Source organism: Octodon degus, unplaced genomic scaffold, assembly GCF_000260255.1.
Source record: "Octodon degus isolate 3935 unplaced genomic scaffold, OctDeg1.0 scaffold00194, whole genome shotgun sequence".
NCBI classification, from domain to species: Eukaryota; Metazoa; Chordata; class Mammalia; order Rodentia; family Octodontidae; genus Octodon; species Octodon degus.
The window spans coordinates 2295957-2308674 of NW_004524770.1; the positions used below are offsets into that span (position 1 = coordinate 2295957).

A 12718-nucleotide genomic window follows, 5' to 3' on the forward strand; every position below is an offset into this window, starting at 1 on the left:
AGCAGCTTCCTGGAAGGCCAGATGTACATAAGCGGGTAATAAGCGCCCCCTGCTCAACCTAGTGTAAAGGGGTCGGGACAACAGGGCGTTGGTTCTTCCCCACCCTCACTTTCCCCTCTCTCTTGGGTTATCACGAAAGGCAAATGCCCTGACCGGGACTCCACCAAGGAGGGGAAGAAACAGGACACGTGGCAGCCCCACGCTGAAGATTCAGCCCCTCCCTAAACATGTCCTTAGAGCCCCTCACAAGACAGACAGGGCTGTCATTTTCCGTGAAGATGAGTGTAGAGGTGGTGAATGTCGCCGAGACTGAAACAGTGTGGAGGGGTTTCCTGTGGCTCTTGGTGTGATGGGGGCTGCTGACTGCCACGGTTCAGGGATGCTGCGGGAGGAGCTCAGAGAGATGGCTGCCATCCGGAAAGTGGGCATGCAAGGGCAAAGGCAGAGCAGGGGCTCTCCTGCCCAACAGGAGAAAGTCCTCTGCAGACCGACCCACCTGGACTTCTGGCTCATGTTCCCGTTGGGCCAGACCAGGAACACAGCTGACCTGTGGCCTCCGAACACAGCCTTCAGTGTGGGCGGCTCTGCCGGGCCGGGTGGTGGGACATCACGAGCATCTTACTTCATGAATCTGAGCTTCGTGTGGGAAGGAGCAGGCAGATGGCCCCCCTAGGATGGAAGGCTTCGGGGCTCTGCAGCCCCAGGAAGTCCGCACCTCCGACCAGGCTGAGTGTCCTCAATGTCTTTTGCATCCACAGATACAGGCACCCTGGGGTCTCACTGCACCCAGCAGGTGCCAGCCCCGCCTCTGTCTGCTCACTCCACCTGCCTTTGGAGTTTGGCTTCTGGCCTACCTGGGTGTCAGGAAGCAGGGGCTACAGAGCCACCAACACAGTTTCACAGTCATCTCTGGCTCCTGCTGGCCCGGATGACTCCGACGTTTTGGGTATACAGATGACCAACCCCAGCCGTACAAGGACACCATGCCGCAGACTCCCCAGCCGTGCAAGGACACCATGCCGCAGACTCCCCAGCCGTGCAAGGACACCATGCCGCAGACTCCCCAGCCGTGCAAGGACACCATGCCGCAGACTCCCAGATTGCTGACTGCGTACAGATTCAGAGTGGGGCTGAGACGTTTGGAAAATGGGGTGCAGTTTCAGCACTGAAGGAATAAGGCAACAGACGCTGGGACAGGGCAAGGTGAGCTTGCTCGCCAGATGTCACCGCTGTTTCCAGCTCCCTTCTACGTCTAGCCTCACTGGCTTCCGGTTTTCCTTTCTTCTCAGAGCTTAGGTTAAATATGCTTCAATAAGGGACACGGCGCAGGCTCCTGGTCCCCAGCACCAAACCCGGTGCCAGTTTGAACTGAGCTAGATCATTATTTTTTTAAAGGAGGGGCGCTGAGATCTACATAGATAACCCATTCCTTTACTTCCTTCTTCCTTCTCTGGTACCTTGGAAAAAAGGACGCACTCGGCCAGCCTGCAAACGTGGATTTTTAAATATTTAGCTGGGCCACAGCCTTCTAGCTGGTTTCCATGGTAGCTAAGGATGGACAGAATAAAATGGCACTTAACAAACAAAATAAAACAACAGAAAGATTCCTACTTTTGGAAATAAATAGAACACAGGAGACATTTTCAATAAACAGCTGCATGAGTTTGGTTTTCCAAAGGTGCCAAGTGGATGCCCCCTGCCCCCCACGCCTGTGTGCGTGGCACTTCTCCACCCTCCAGGCCAGATGTGCACTCCACTCTGGACACCATGTGGCTGCCTCCTGTGCTGGGGTGGGGCTGGTGGGCGCAGGGAGCACCTCCGTCTCGTGAGCATCCGGTGGCCGCACAGGAGCAGTCCGTGTGGGCTGGGCATTCTCCTGTATATCCGAGGAAGCCGAGGTGCCGACGTGAACGGGATGTGCTCAGTGCTGCGCGCTGGGGTGGGCGGGCTGGATGGGACCCCTGAGGTGGGGCTCTGGCCTCACTGCCCCTGCTTGGGTACAGTGACCAGGTCAGCGCAGGCATGGGACCTTGCTGGTTCTTTCAGTCCCACTCTCCTCCCCAGCACGACGGAGGCTGGCGGAGCTGGGCACTGTAGGGCACTGTACCCGAGCCCTGGCTCCATCCACTTGATGCCCTACCAGCAACACCCAAAGCGGTTCATTGCCAGACACCCTGCTGGAGGGAACAACTCGCTGAGAGGGTTGAGAAAATTATGTGCAGTTAGGCACATCATGACCAATTTACAGAAGAAACAACATCTGCTGTAAAAAAAATCAGATCAGCAAGTTGGGGGAACGCATCCCTCCTTGCCGGAGGTGCTGGTGAGAGGGCTGGAGGGAGGGCTGCCAGCGTGAGTAAGACAGGTGCTTCTGGGCCGTGGGCAGGATGCCGGGATGCCGGGTCGGGCGCCGGCCGCCTCCGTGCGTGGATGCGCAGCTGGGCCTGCGGGGAGCCAGGCTGTCGCGCGGGGTGGCTCTGGCCACTGCCTACACCTGTCTGTGGGCTTCAGGCCCTCACCGTCCTGCCCTGTTCTTTTAGGAACCCCCTTTGCCAGCTGAGAAGAAATGTACCGGTAGCCACTTCACCATTGCTTTCCCAGAATCCTCCAGAAACACCGAGGGTTTTATGTTAAACCAAATCTCAGATGCAGCGGTGGAGAGAGACACGTTAGTCTGAGAAATCCGGGCTTGATCTTTTTTACTCTAATCAACCACAGGAAGGCAGCGGGGTGGGGGCCCTCATTGTTCTGGGAGGATCTTCATGGGTCCTCCAAAGTCACACACATGTACACGCACACACACACGCTCACACATTCACAAACACCAGCACCAATCTAGAACTAAAAGGCCCCAGGGGAACTCAGTGGCACATAAAGCAGAAAAGCCAGCAGTGCAGGCCTGCAGCATCGGCCAGCGGAGAGCTGCTCCTCTTGACGGTCCACAGCTGTGCACCTCCTGCTGCGGTGGCAGCTGGTCTCAGCTCACTCTGTCCAGCAAGAGGCCAAGGCTTGGGATTCTCACTTCATGCCAGAGTGGGGCTGCCAGCTGAGGCTCAGGCAGCCCCTGCGCCCAGGGCTCTGTGCACCGAGGTGTTCTTAGGACGACTTCAAGGGGTCATCCTCCTTTCTTGGGTCCGAAACCTCACGGACCGGACAAAGGATGGGGCAGACTGAATACAGGGCTGATGTCAGCCCCACTGTCCCTCGGCCCTAATAGTTACAGCAGCCCTGAGTATCTCAGGGTACCAAAAATAGCCCACAGACTTCCACGATGGGTCTGATGGGCCACAGAAATGGGAGGGTGATGGGCCACAGGGGTGGGGACAATGGACCACCGCTTGGAATGATGTTCTGGGGCCGAGTAACAAATGACCACGAAGCTGTGTGGACGAGGGCCAGTTCTGGAGGCCCGAGTCCTAGGCTGCAGTCCTAGCACAGCTGGCTGTTCCTAGGCTGAGGGAGAACCTGCTCCAACCTCTCGGTTCCTGGTGGCCACTGGCGACCTCTGGTGTTTCTGGGCATGGACTTTCCCATGCACGGATGTGGGACACGGACCACATCGTGGCCCAATGACCTCCTCTTCCTAACTAACTACATCTGCAAAACTGTTTCTGGTCATGCTCATCTTCTGAAGTCCTGGAGCGTAGCAGTTCAGCATCTGCTTTTTGGGCAGTGCCTTTCAGCTCTGCCAGCTAGGAAGACTCGCAGCCAGGGGAAGAGCCCGGGCCAGGGCCCAGGCCCGTCTGACTGTGAGGCAGCCTGGCTGAGCTTCTCCTCCATAAATGCTGATGCGCCAGAAGACCCAATATTAGTTTCATAAACAACAGTGTGGTTTTTGCAAATTATACCCACAGGTCCCATTGCCACATCCCAGCGCAGTACCAGCTGGGCAGATGACAACTGTGAGGGAAACTTAATCTTCGGTATTTACTGTGGGGCCGAATTTCACTCGGATTCCTCAGGGGCAGCGCAGCGCTCCTGTGGGAAACGTGTGACCTCATTTGCATTTTCTAATTGAATTGCTATCAGCTTCCCTGCAAGGCTGCACACACAAGCCCTCTCCCAGATTCCAGGACTGCCACTATCGCCCACGGAAAGACGGCCTTTAATAGCTGCTGGGAGAGGGCTGGGAAAGAGGGAGCGAAGTTGCCAAATTTTTATGGTTCATCTAACTGGAAAGCTGTCAGTTTCCCCAGCTCCACAGAGAGTCACGAAAATAATGGACGGGGAGGCCACACGAGCAGAAGCCTTGACACCGGAGGAACGGAGCGCGCGGAACCGAGAGGTCAGGGGCCCCTTGGCGACAGTCCTCAGGGAATCTGCTCAAGGCTCCTTCTGATAAGACTGTGCCCCTAGGACTTGAACAGTGTGCAGGCCTTGCCTCACAGGAGGCCATTTGCTTTTCTAGAACTTTCTGTGATAGAGCTCTTGTTGCTGGTGCCCGTCTCAACTTCCATCTCCGCCAGTCCTGGCCAGGAAGCTCTTAGCATGTGCTTTTTCAAAAGATTTTAAAATTGTGAACACTGAGCCACATGTAGAGAAGCACAGAGTCATCGTGAATAGCTAAGTGGATTACTGCTGAACAGCAACGTCTGTCCACGAGGCCAGGAGCTCCTCCAGTCTCCTCACTCTCCTCAGCACCGTGCCCCCTGCAGGCTCGGGTCTCCTGGACACGCGCACTTCCTGGGGATGGGCCGGGCAGCGCTCCTGCTTCTGTGCGTGTGCCTCCTGTTTCCTTCCCTCAGCCGCAGGCATGCGAGGGCCCTCCTGCTCTCCTGGCTGGAGTTGGGTCACTTCCACTGCTACGTGCTCTTCCACTGCACAGATCCACCACCATTTAACCATGCTAATGCCATGGGTGTGTGGGTGTGTCTAGGTGTGGACTATGGTGTGAGCAGCTCACAGGGACAGAGCCCCGGGCATCAGTGGGCACACTTCCATGGGCACAGGGAACACCAGGTGTACCCGTGCTCAACTTAAATGGGAACGCTGGTTGATTCTGGCAGTGAGGTACCCCCTGCACCCCCACAGGGGTCTGCCACAACCAATCGTGTCACTGTTCACCAATATGCTGGTGCACACTGGTGGCTTCTGACGGTGTGGCCGGTGGCCCTAGGCAAACACCCACCGTGAGGCTGTGCTGCCTGCGCTCCCCCATGGCTGGAGGCTCCATACTCTACGCAGCGCGCTCGGTCTATGGTGCAGTTTGCTTTTGTCCTCCCTCCCAAGCTCTTCCCTGCACGACGTTCTTAGATCAATGTTTTGGTGAGCAGTTCTTCTTTTAAATAAAGTCCAGTTATCAATCTCCACGACTACCGCAGGCTTCACGCACTGTGTGCACTTCCCTACTCTGAGGCCACTGTTATTACCACTTCTCACTACAGCTTTGTCTTCTGCATAGACCACCCCGTCCACCTGGAATTGGCTTTGGGGTGCAGAGTGTGGCTGGGGCTCCTTTCTCTATGTTCTTTTTTAAAAAATTCTTTAAAATTATTTATTTATTTATTCGGTACAGGGTCTCGCTATGCAGCTCAGACTCACAGTGATCCTCCTGTCTCAGCCTCCCTAGTGCTGGGATTACGGACATGTGCCACCATGCCTGGTTTAAGTGGCTGGCATGGTTCTGGGGCTGGCATAGCATGTGGTGCCAGGGATTGCATTCAGGTCCTTGTGCTTGTCAGGCAGGTGCTTGGACCACCGAGCTATCTCCTCAGCCTGTTTCTCGACATTTTTTAAAAAAATGTATTTAGTACAGGGTCTAGAGGGTCTCACTACACAGATTTGACTCATAGTGATCCTCCTGTTTTTAGCTTCCCAAGTGCTGGGATTACAGGCACATGCCACCACGCCCAGTCTCAATCACCATCTCAGTGGGCTCTGGGGCTGGGGCTGGCACGGCACGCTGGGAACCGAACCCAGCCGCTGCATCTGCCTACGCAGGCGCGTTAGTCCGCTGAGCTGTCTGGCCGGCCCTGTTTCTCTGCACTCTTAAGGGCATGAACTTGCCCAGCATCACCCGCGAAAGCGCAGTCCTCCTCCTCTGCCGAGTAGGGATGGCATGTTTTTTCTTTCAGCAGCAAACAGTGAATATCGCAGGCTGAGAGGAGGCTACCGCACAGGTGCTTGTGTAACCACTGTAAATGCAGCCACTCAGAAACGTAAAAGCCACTCGTAGCTTGCAGGCGCAGCGGAGCAGGTGGCTCTGGCCTGTGGGCTGCAGCTGCTGGGGGCCTGCTCAACTGTGCTCACGGAGCGTCAGGGCCCGCAGCTGCAGCGGTGCTCTTGCAGGGCTTGTCAGCCCGTGTGTGGGAGCTGTCACTCCCAAGCAGCACGGCCATGAAGGGGTTCTAAAGCTGGGCTGCTATGTTCTGCTTGTCTCTCCTGTACCTTCGCCTCAAGGAACACCATCTGAATTGCTGGCTACTAGAGGGGCGCCCCAAGGGGCCTTGGCGGCAACGACTGGGGAGGGCAGGGGATGAGGTTTCACTCAGAGTGGGCCAGGGACGCCTCACACCTCTTGTGCTCAGAACGTCCCAAGGGAAGCCTTGTCCCCACATGCTGAGAGTGGGGGTGGCCTGCAGGGCTACTGACGCGTTTCCATAGGTGAGCGCAGCCTCCCACTGCCCCATTGTTTTAGGCCAGTGATGGCGAACCTTTTAGAGCTTTCAATGACACCAAGCAGCCAGCTGTGGCACACGTGTTGAAGGTTTGCCACCATTGTTCTGGGCTATTTGTAGACCTTTGAACTTCCGTTTTGAATTTTAAAGTCAGATCTTCTATAAACAGATCCTTCTATAAACGATCAAATAAAAAAATCTGCTGGGATTTTTATTGGAAATGTGTAGACTCGGTAGAAGTCTTTGGGTAGAATTAACATCATCACAACCTTGGGCCTTCAAAGCAGGAGAATCTCTAATAAAGTCTTCAGAAGTCTCCATGATGTGTAAGGGTCCTGTAGGTTTTTCGTTAATCCACCACCAGGTACGTGAGCATTTCTAATACTGCTGTAAGGAGGATAAGGTTCAGATGTCAGCTAGTCTTCACTGCCAGCGCACAGGATACACTTGTTCCACACCCAGCACCTGGGTAGCCGCACTCGTCAATTTCAGTAAGTGATCTGTAAGTTCTTCGGACCTCCTACGTTCAATCACGTTAGTTTCATCTATTCTGATTTCTTTTTCTGGCCCTGCTCCATTGTCTTCAACCTCCAGAGTGTGATACCGCAGCTTCCTTGTCGTATTTCTGGTCTTACGAGAAAGCTTTGACTTTCTTTTTTTCCATAATTTTATTGATAAACAAATAGCAATGAGACAGTTTCAAATCAAATTGGTAGGACAGTTTCAATAATTAACACATTACACACATTCTTCTTAGTGGTTCTTTGCTGTACAAGATGTGGACATGATATCCTATCTACAAACACCATTAGAACAAATCCCTCTATTCATTAAGAGAATGTAACTATATATCTATCCCAACCACTTTGAATACACAGATACAAAATGGACATTCATCTGCATCCCCTTTTTTTGTTAAGTTCCGTTATTTGAATATTATAGGTGTGTTAACTCAGCAAAATATTCTAAAAGAGTTCAGTAGCCCATAATAGTATTGGGTCTTCCGCTTGACTGGCAATGTCAGAAATTGTTGACCTGAGTCCCCTACAGCTCAACATAACACCATGGCTTTACTTCTTATAAAGCTTTGACTTTCAACAGCAAGTTGGCTGGCTGCTATAGGCCTTTCGTAGATACCAGCGTGAAATCATGTGAGGTCACTTCTTTTCCTGCTATGCTGAATTTGGTCACTGGGAATGGAGGCTAAATTCTAATAAGTGATATCAAGATGATCATATAAACTTTATCCCTTATTCTATGTTGAGTAATATTGATGAAACCATTCTTAAAGCCTTAGAACAAATCCAATTTGGTCATGACTTATCATTGTATGTGGACATAGGTAAATTCAAGCTTATTGAAATTTTGCCTGCTGGCTGGCTGGCTGGCTGGCTGGCTGAGCCAGCCCTGGGGCGGGGCTGATGCGATATGTGGTGCTGGGCATCGAACCAAGGTCCGTGTGCTTGCCTAAGCTTGTCTGAGCAGGTGCTTTAGATTGCTGAGCTATTTCACCGACCCCTGTGTTGCATTTTACATTCTTATGCAAAAGGTTGGCCCCTAATTGTCCTTTCCCTTATTGATTTTTGGGCACCGCTTTTCCTAGCTCCAGACATAGCCTTGGCCAGCACGGATGAGTCTGAGACTGCACTTGGGCGTAGGCTGAGTTGGCTTTGGACAAGGTTCTTGCCCATCCTGGGCAGGCTTTTGGCTGGCTTAGGGCAAGGTCCCTGCCAAGTTCTGCACAGCAAGACTTTGGGGGAGTGATTCTTCTTGGATAACTCTCTGCAAAGTTTATGTGGGATTAATTTAAATTTCTCCTGTTAGTGTGAGTAAAACTCACTAGCGGAACCCATGAGCTGTATTTCTCTATTAAAGATTTTAATTTGTTCATAATAATAAAACAGTTCAGATTTTCTTTTCTTTCTTTTTTTTTTTTTTTTTTGGTGGAACCAGGGATTGAACTCAGGCCCTTGTGCTTGGCAGGGAAGTGCTTATTCCACTGAGCCATCTCCCCAGCCCTCAGATTTTCTTTGCATGTTAGTTTTGGTAAGTTGTATAGCTTTAGCCAGGCATGGATGCCATGCATATTTTTAAATCTGTTGGTATGGTTATACACATAGCGATGACCTTACAGCAGTTTCTGGTGTCCACAGGTTGGTCATGACGTCCTCCTTCTGTTCCTGAGGTGCACTCTTTGTAGTTTTGCCCTTTTTCTTACTCAGGCTGATCAGCTTCGTTGGCTAAAGAATGGGCTTGAGTCATCGATTCCATGACTTCGTGTTTCTCTGGGTTCTCTTTCCACTACTTCTTCTTTTCTACTTTGGGGTCCTCATTTCCTGTCCCTTTTTTTGTTTCCTTGAGATGAGCGCTTGGATCCCTGCCTTTCCTCTTTCTTTATCTTATCAAACAATTTAAGGAAAATTATTTCCACCTGGGCACGGCTTTGGCTACTTACACCCCTCTAATATTATTATTCAATTGGAAACATTTTTCCCACGTGATATCTACCCCAGGGCTAATAAAGCTTTTCATCTGACTTCTGAGTCCACAGATATTTTCCAGGTATCTTTTTTGTTATTGATTCTTAGCTTAATTACTCTGAGGTAAGAAAACAAACTATGTTTTGATTTCAAGTTTGTGAGATCTGTTGAGACTTTGCTTGGTAATACCTAAAAACGGTACTTTAAAACACCGTGTGTTGGCAGCGGTTAGCTTCTGAGTCTTGCGTACGTCTCTGCAGGGTCAGTACACCTTGCGCTTCTGTCTCCTTGCTGTTATTTTGCCAGCTTGCTCTCTCTCTCGCTGACGGGTGCCGGCTGGATCCACCACTGTGGCGCACTTGCTTGTTCCCTCCAGTGGTTCTCCTTACGCCTCTATCAGCTCCGCGTGAGCAATCTGCAGCAGCATAAGTGCCACCAACGCGGACTCCTGTCCTTGGCCCCTCTTGCACTGTGCCATACCCGGCTCCGTGCCAGCGGCTTGGCCAGGTCTCTTTTTCTGATGTCAAAGGAGCCACCGCCGCTTCTTCTGACTGTATTTTGCATGGCGTTTTTTCCCTGTGAGTTCACTGTTGTCTTTTCCCTATTCTTACGTTTGTAGGTAGAAGAGTAAACTGAATGTGGTTGGGTTATTTCTTTAACCTGTCATATTTTTCTTAATTACATGTTACATCTATTTTTCATAATTACTGATATATTTGCAAATCTGCCACCCTACCCAGTGAGAAATATATAGTCCACTTATTTTATATTTTCCTTTGCCTTTTCTTGCTTTGCTTGGCTTGATAATTTGGATTATTCCATGTTTCCATTTATTATTTTATATGAGACTTTCTAAAATAAGTGTCTTTGTCTTACCAGTGCAGCAGGTCGGCTGTCCCTCACCCAAAAATATAAAAATTGGAAATGCTCCAAAATCTGCAGCTCTGAGTCTCACCCTGCTGCACGGGCGGGATGCTGTGGGCCTGACCTCCCTGCTGGGTCACAGCAAAAATATCGCACAGTGATACCGCCCAGTGAGGTGTGTGAGGTGACGCATCCATGAACGGGGCGTGTGGACTGGGGCCCCGTTCCCAAGATGTCTCATTATGTGTGTGCGAGTGTTCTAAAATCGGACCCTCTGGGTAGGAGGCACGGCTGGCCGGAGTGCTTTGGGCTGGCGCTCAGCCTGCGCCACCACGGCATCCCCACCGTCCACGGGAACTGTGCGTCTCCCACCTTGTCCGCTCACTTGTTCTTGGGCACTGCTAGCGTCACCCCCGGAGGTGCATGCTGCTGGGGCGCCTGCGCGCTCTGCCGCCTTCCCAGTCTTCATATTTCCTTCAGTTCTGATGTCTCCCCTCAACTTGTCTTTTGACTAGAGAACATGACGGTGGCAGAGTCTCACTGCTTTTGTATTTTTGAAAAATTCAACTCTACCTCGTGGTGGCCACTTTCTAAAAAAGTGAGTAACAGAGTTCTATTTTCTTTTAGCACATTAAAAACATCCACACTGGCTCCCAAGCCCCGCAAATTCCAGGGCGGAGCCAGGCCTGCACCCCTTCCTGGGGGCTCTGTCCTCCAGTTGGTGTCAGGGTTTTTCTCTGTGACTTCCGGTTTTGGTCTCTTATGGTAAAGCCCTGCGGTGCCTCTTCCTTTATATTTATCCAATCCTGAGTCCTCTTGAGTCTGTGTCTAGATGTCTGCTGTAACTTTTGGGAGATTTTTCTGCCATTATCCTTCCAAGAAACACTGCTGCTGCATCCAACCCCCCGTCCTGCTCCAGACGCGTGGACACTTGGCCTGTGCTGCGCTTCTTCATGGTGCCTGCCCTGTGCTCTATACTTTCCTTACGCATACCTTCTTCTGTCCTTTTGCTCCCATAAATCCTTCTTCAAATTTTTTCTGATCTGCAGCTATCTTTACCCATGGAGCTCTTAATTTTGTCATGTTTCTCAACTCTAAATTGCCCAATTTGTTCTTCTTTATATCTCCTTGAATAAATTGTCAGAATCTTGTATTTCACTTGCTTAAACATAGTAAGCACAGTGATTCTAGCATCCGTGTCTGGTGAGTCTGTTACCTGCGGCCCCCAGCGGAGGGGCTTGGCAATCACCTGCTGCTTCCACTGCTGCACTTACTCTGTCCTCTTCCATCTCTGTGCCCAGACACTGGCAGGCCTGTGCTAGACACTAATGCAAAGGAGACGGAAACCTGGCAGGGTGCACACCTGGAATGCCGGCCCGTGGAGGCTGAGGCAGGAGGACCACAAGTTCCAGCCTCGCCTGGCAGATTTAGTGACTTAGAGAAACCGTGTTACAAAATAAGAAATAAAAAGGGGCTGAGGATGTAGCTCAGTATAAAGGCCTTTGGTTCAGTCTCCAGTACAGAAAGAAAGAAGGAAGAAGGAAGGGGTGGGAAGAGCATCAACAAGAGGTGAGAATTCAGTGGAGGAGGACTGAGTCTGGCGGGCTGGCAAAGCCGCCCCTCACCTGTACCAGGTGCGTCTCCTGGACCTGGGGTGATGGGGCCGCTGCATGCTCAGAGCCTGGGACACAGGCTGTGGCTCCTGCTCCACAAGGCGGGTGCAGCCCAGGCCCAGCATTGAGCTGGGGGATGCCGACCTAGCAACTGCCTAATTGCAATCAGCACCAGCTTGCACCTTCTAGGAGGATGGGGATTAATTGCATCAGAAGTTGTTTCATTAACATGCCAAACAAAAGGTGTCATTAGGTTTTCAATTAGCGCCTTTTATCTGAGGCCTCTGGACTGTGAGGAGCTCTGCCCTCTGCTCACAAGGGGCGAAGTTCCTGCATCCCAATCAGGGAAGAGGGCAGCTGAGCCACCAAGTCACAGGGGCAAGTAGGGGGTGGGCACCTGCCCTTCAGCACCCAGGGCCTTTACGAAGGGTGAGGATCCAGCAGAGGGAAGACACTCTGGCTGCCACGGGGCTGCCCTCTCAGTGCCTTCTGATGGGGCGCAGCTTGGGCTGGTCACACAGGCTGCAGTGAACGGTGACGCCTGCCTGCCTGAGTCTGAGGCATCGAGGGGCTCACCCTGAGCCTCCGCTGTTGGAGATCCTGGTCCACACACCCAGAGGACATACAGGCCCGCCCTCCCCCCAGGACCCACTCTTCCCTGGCGGTGAGGACTGTCCTCCCCATCTTAGTCTTTCCTCTCATGCAACCATCTACTTCGACTCCATACACAAGATGTGACGCAGGCCTTGCTTTCCCAAAGTGGGTTCATGACACGCTTGTCTTAACATTGTTCCATGAAGACTTCCCCAGTCAGACAGGTTTGGGGAAGCTTGCAGAAAGTCTCCTCATCAGAGGCTTGCAAGGCGCCTTTGGCCACGGCAGGCTCCAGGCAACTATGCTGTGGGGTCTGTCCAGCTTTGTCTAACCCTCCTCTTCCCGGGCAGCACGCACGCGCCTGCTCGGCTGTCCAGCACAGTGCTGCCTGACAGTGATCACCCAACTGGCTTCTGAGAAACTTCAGGAGGTGAAGGACCCGGAGCCCTGCCTCCCCACCTGCTGGCCTTCTCAGTGTCCCGTCCCAGGCCCAATGTTCTGCTCCTCCCTGTCCATCCACCTGAAGCTCCCACACCTGGAACAACACAGC

The 12718-nt window shown here is 52.1% G+C and overlaps 1 protein-coding gene across 1 annotated transcript in view; it reads right to left on the reverse strand.

Moving 5' to 3' along the window:
- Nucleotides 1–12718, reverse strand: part of Cdh4 (cadherin 4) — a 516253-nt gene that overhangs the window by 135782 nt on the left and 367753 nt on the right. The window lies entirely within an intron of this gene.